Genomic DNA, 6,000 nt, shown 5'->3' with positions numbered 1-6,000 from the left:
CAAAATACACTGTCTTCTTCAAGCATCTTAGGCTGTCATTGTTTCCTAAATGCTACTACAGCGCCCTCTGGCGTTTAATTTTAAACACTTTTTCCATCTTCCAGATCCCATTTTCTTGGAGAAAAAGAATTCAGGGAGAGGGTTAACTACCTTCATTTATAAAATGGTTGACATTTAAAAAGTACTTTCATGTGCGTTATTCCATATGATTCTCCAGAATTTTCACTGGGCCATAAATTCTTGAGGGCAAGGCCATTTTTCATATTCTTTGAGTGCCTTGCAGATAGCAGGCTGTCCAGCAATGTGCCCTATGAGGTAGGCAGAGTAGAATTCATTAACCTCATTGAATAAATCCTGTGTTACAGGGAAAAGACACACTATTTTTCTCACTTGTTTATGAGAAGCTTAATAAGCAAAGGAGAAAAAATCTTGAAGGCTCATAGAACCTTCAAGGTGAACATGATTTTAAGGATGGATAATAACAGGTAGGGGAGTAACCCTATTAGGAGATACTTCCTGAAGAATTAAGGGGTAAATTTCACAAGATTTGCAACTTTCTTTCAAATGGTTCATCAAAAAGTATGTGTGTTAAGAAAGAGAGAAAGGAAATGTGACAAAAAAATGTTAATTGGTACATCTAGGTGAAAAACAGAGGTGTACATTGTCCTGTTTTTCAAATTCTGAAATTGTAAATCTTTTCATATTAAAAGTTGGGTCAAGTATGACATATATTTTCTGAATTCCATATTAAATAATCAAATCATTTTTTAAATTATACCTCAAAGGGTGGTCAGTGAACACTAGGTTGAACACCCTCACAAGCCAATTTTTTCTTTCTGGTTAAAGCTAAGATCTGCCTCCCTAGCTTTGCTCTCTGGAGCATCAGAAAGTTTAGTCCCTCTGATAACTGAAGATAGCTGGGATAATCCCTTTCTCCCCTACCACCATGTCCTCTTTACTCCTAATTAATAACTCTAAGTATACTTAAAGTCAATATTCCATATGCAGTGTGAATAATATACTAGTGAATGCAAGCTGTATTTATATATTCTTTAGTCAGCCTTCTCCATCATTGACAAAAATTGAGCTGTATAAAATTCCTAAATATTTCCTCTCCGGAATTCTACTAAGCCAGAATGCTCTTATTCTATCCCTTGAACCCAAAGATAGACCATGGGTCTTCTCTGAAGTTTCAAGGTCTTTTTAGAAGGAAATTAGAAGTAAACAGGCATTTAATAATATAGGAGAAAAACTATAACCTCTTTATTTTATTGCTAATAACATTTTTTATCCTTCCTGGCAATAAACTTGTTTATAGACCTACTTATAATGTAGCTAATAAAATTTGAGAACCTGAGAACCTGACCTTAAAAATAAAAACGTTTATGGCACAAAAACAGACACATAGACCAATGGAATAGAATAGAGAACTCAGAATTGGACCCACAAAGGTATGGCCAACTAATCTTTGACAAAGTGGGAAAGAGAATCCAATGGAAAAAAGACAGCCTCTTTAACAGATGGTGCTGGGAGAACTGGACAACAACATGCAGAAGAATGAAACTAGATTATTTTCTCACACCACGCACAAAAATAAACTCAAAATGGATAAAGGACCTGAACGTGAGACAGGAAACTATCAACACCCTAGAGGAGAAAGCAGGAAACAACCTCCTTGACCTCAACCACATCAATTTCTTACTTGACACATCCCCAAAAGCAAGGGAATCAAGAGCAAAATTGAACTATTGGGACCTCATCAAGATTAAAAGCTTCTGCATGGCAAAGGAAACAATCCATAAAACTAATAGGCAACCGACGGAATGGGAAAAGATAGTTGCAAATGACATATCAGATAAAGGGCTAGTATCCAAAATCTATAAGGAACTCACCAAACTCCACACCCAAAAAACAAACAACACAGTGAAGAAATGGGCAGAAGACATGAACAGACACTTCTCCAAAGAGGACATCCAGATGGCCAACAGACACATGAAACGATGCTCAGCATCCCTCCTCATCAGGGAAATACAAATCAAAACCACACTGAGATACCACCTCACGCCAGTCAGAGTGGCTAAAATGAACAAATCAGAGAACTCTAGATGCTGGCGAGGATGTGGAGAAATGGGCACCCTCCTACACTGTTGGTGGGAATGTAAACTGGTGCAACCCCTCTGGAAAACTGTATGGATGTTCCTCAAAAAATTGACAATTTTTGAGGAACTCTCATATGACCAGCAATAANACTGAGGGCTGATGGGGGTGAGGGGAAGGGGGTGATGGGCATGGGGGAGGGCACTTGTGGGAATGAGCACTGGGTGTCATATGGAAACCAACTTGACAATAAACTATTTTAAAATTAATGAATTAGGGAAGGGCAAGATGGTGGAGAAGTAAGGAGCTCCGTATTTGCACTCGCACCCATACATCAAACGGAAAAGATCTGAAGCCATTGGAAACCTTACAAAACCTGAGAGATTGGGAGAAAAAGGACACAGAATCCACAGAGAAAGCCTTCTAATGTGAGTGCGAACTGGGGAAGATAAAATCGGGCTGGGATCAGAGACTCCAGGGTCAGAGACGATCCCCCTCTACCCTCTACGGGGAGTGAGAGGAGAAAAGGAGAGAGTCCAAAACAGAAAAACCTCCACTCGGGGGTAAAAACCTCCGCTTGGGGCATAGAAATACCGTACTTTCCAAATACCTGCACGCCAGGTCCCCTCGCGCCAACTGGTCCCGGGGGTGGGGGGCGCTGAGCGCACAGACTGCTTCTTGGTGCTGGTTCCTGGCGGCTGGACTTCAGAGCAGCGGCACGCCTGCCGCCATTGTAGCTCCCGGGCGGCTGGGGCCCCTGAAAGAGCCGCGCGAACACCGGGCGTCCGTGCTCCTGGCTGGCTGGGACTCGAGAGGGAAGGCAAAGAGCTAAAAATTGGGAAATTAGCCTGTGAGTTCGTGTTTCGGGTGACGAGCCACAGAGGGACCTGGTTTTCCTCACACCAGCGGGCTCAGTGCACCCGGCAGGCAAGCCCCCGCGCATGCGCGCCAGCCTGACCCAGAGAAGGAAGCATCGATTCTGACTCCGCCCCCAGAGCTCAGCAAANTGGGGGGGGGGGTGGGAGAAGGGTGAAATAGGTGAAGGGGATTAAGAGTACACTTATCTTGATGAATACTGAGTAATATATGGAGGTGTTGAACAACTATACTGTACACTTAAAACTAATACAACATTGTATGTTAACTACACTGGAATTAAAAAATTTTTAAGTCTATTTTCTCTGAAAAAATAATAAATTTTAAAAATTTCCAAGAATATCTGTGGGTTCTCCTCAGCAATATGGAGATATGTGTGAAAATCCACAACTCTTACTAGAATGTCTTCTGGTTTTGTTAAAAAGAAACCCATTCTCAGTTAATTTAATATTATTTGAACTAAAATGTCTTGTAAGACTCCAAAGACTTTAGGGGCGTCTGAGTGGCTCAGTTGGTTAAGCATCTGATTTCGGCTCAGGTCATGATCTCATGGTTCATGAGTTGGAGCCCTGTGTCAGGCTCTGTGCTAACAGCTGGGAGCCTGGAGACTGCTTTGGATTCTGTGTCTTCCTCTCTCTGCCCTTCTCCCTACTTGTGCTCTGCCTCTGTCTCTGTCTCTGCCTCTCTCTCTCTCGCTCAAAAATAAATAAACATTAAAAAAACTTTTAAAATGTTGCCTTGTCTTGTGAAAATAACCTCCAAGAGGAATTGCAATTCTGATCATCTAATAGCCAAGATTTTGACCTGGTAATAATTTGTAATTGATATTTCTAAGCAGTCTTCTAGTTTTTCTGCCAAATTAAAATAGACTCCTTAGCACGTTCCTTTTCTCCACATGCACAATGTGGAATTATTAACAATAATTTGTTAATTATTCCACAATAATGGAGTAATTAAAAGCCTATGCCTTTGTTATATTTACTTTTTTATGCTGAGAGCCTGAATCTATGCTTCGTTTACATTAATAAATACATGGATGAGGGCACAAGTAGAAAAACAGTTGATAGGGAAAACAATTATGGATCCAGAATAAAGATTGATCCCATTGAGAACAAATTTCTGCTTCCTGCATAATGAAAGGAACCCACTGTAATCAACCTGTCACAGAATGGCTGTCTAGTCCCCTTTAACCATTATACCATATTGGGGACCCAGGGTTGTTGGGTGTTGCTATCAATCTGAACATTCAGCAGTGGCAGAGCCAGAACACATTCGGTCAGGAATGATTATGCTGTTGGGCCTATGCCCTCTATGGGCACTACATTTATAAGCCCACTGAGCAAGCACTTGGGGGACTTGCTGAACAATATCCCCAGGCTGGGTCACCTTGTCTACCTGGTCATTGACAATCGCGTCCAAAATCAGACCTTTTGGTGAGATTCACAGGGAGCATAAATTTTCTCACATACAGTGCCCCATATAAAAGGGCCAGCCACATATCTCTTTTCCAGGCTTCCTTATTACCAACCTCATTCCTTCAAAGTCCCTGACCATCTGACCAAATAATTAATTACTGCCTATCAATCAATGTAGATCCACACCTCAGGCCATTTCATTCTTGACAAAGAGGACTCAAAGAGATATAATGTTTGAAGCTCTGTACTCCTGCAAGATTTCCCAAATCAACCTCTACCAACTGCCAGAACATTCTGCAGAGTATTGTAAACCAAGCTGAAATTCTCTTCCTCCTCTATAAACTGATTATACAGGGGTGGAAGTGCGGAAGGAGTGTGAGTCAAATGCTCGGGATCTGTTTGGGTCCAGTCCTATATATACATGTCTGCTTTACAATGCTATCCTCCTGAGCGTATCCAACCTTGTAATTCTATAGATCCAATAATAACCAGTTCGTGGTGAGAAATTCAGACAGCATGATCACCTAGCATCTCCTAGTTAGGCATTTTCCATCATAAGCAGGACTGAAGAGAGCATGACTTTGCTCTAAAATTCTCAGTTCTTTCGAGAAACAGGCAATACTGACCTCAGGGAAGGTGGGAGTCTCCCTCAGCCCCAGGAGTTAAACTATGAAGGGTCTAATCCCATTTTCCTTTGCTTCCTTTCCTTTGATTTGGGAAAGACATAGGACTCTGTTCTAGTGAGACATAAGGGAAAGTCCATTAGAGGGCCTTGGGGAGTGGTTTCTCCTTTGATTTTTTTTAAAAAGGAGGGTAAAGTGAAGACATTTCCCTTCCTGCCTTTGGATACTGTCATATACAGACATGAGAGGCTGGAATGTAGCAGCCATCTTAAAACCATGATGGGGAAAACAAGAAAATAACAGAGCAGCTAAACTAAAGCCCTGACATCATTGAGCAACAGAATTTACCATTCTCTTTCATTAAACCATCCAGTGCTTTTAGAAGCAACCATCTACCCCCTTCAGCTTTGAATGAATTGTGCACTTTGATACGCTTCTATGGCAAAACCGTGTAGTCCCTGAGGCTTTGCCTCCAATACTTACTTCATTCCAGAAAATCAGAGTTGATTTTTTTAAATTAACTGTTCCATCCCTACATACCTAGAGACACTCTGCTCATTAGAGTCAACTGAATTTTCACTGCTTTAAGCTTCAACCAGGTCAGATAATTAACCCCAGATTAACCCACTGATGGTCTGTTTTCCTGCAAAATTCCAGGTACTGTTTTTGTGTGATTTCATTAGCAAACCACAGAAACCAATCCAGGCTAATTTAAAATGATAAGGAATTTATATAAAAGACATTGGGTTAGGTCACAGTATTATCAAGAGGACCTGAAACCACTTTTAGCTCTGAGCTAGCTGTCAGCACAGAGCCCGACGCGGGGCTCGAACCCACAAACTGTGAGATCATGACCTGAGCCGAAGTCGGATACTTAACCGACTGAGCCACCCGGGTGCCCCTCTATGGGTTTTGATAAATGTATGATGACATGTATCTACCATTACATGCAGTAATTTCGCTGTATCATACAGAGTAATTTCGCTATC

This window comes from Crocuta crocuta, unplaced genomic scaffold (genome assembly GCF_008692635.1).
Source record: "Crocuta crocuta isolate KB4526 unplaced genomic scaffold, BGI_CrCroc_1.0 scaffold83, whole genome shotgun sequence".
NCBI lineage: Eukaryota > Metazoa > Chordata > Mammalia > Carnivora > Hyaenidae > Crocuta > Crocuta crocuta.
This window is presented reverse-complemented; position numbering follows the sequence as displayed.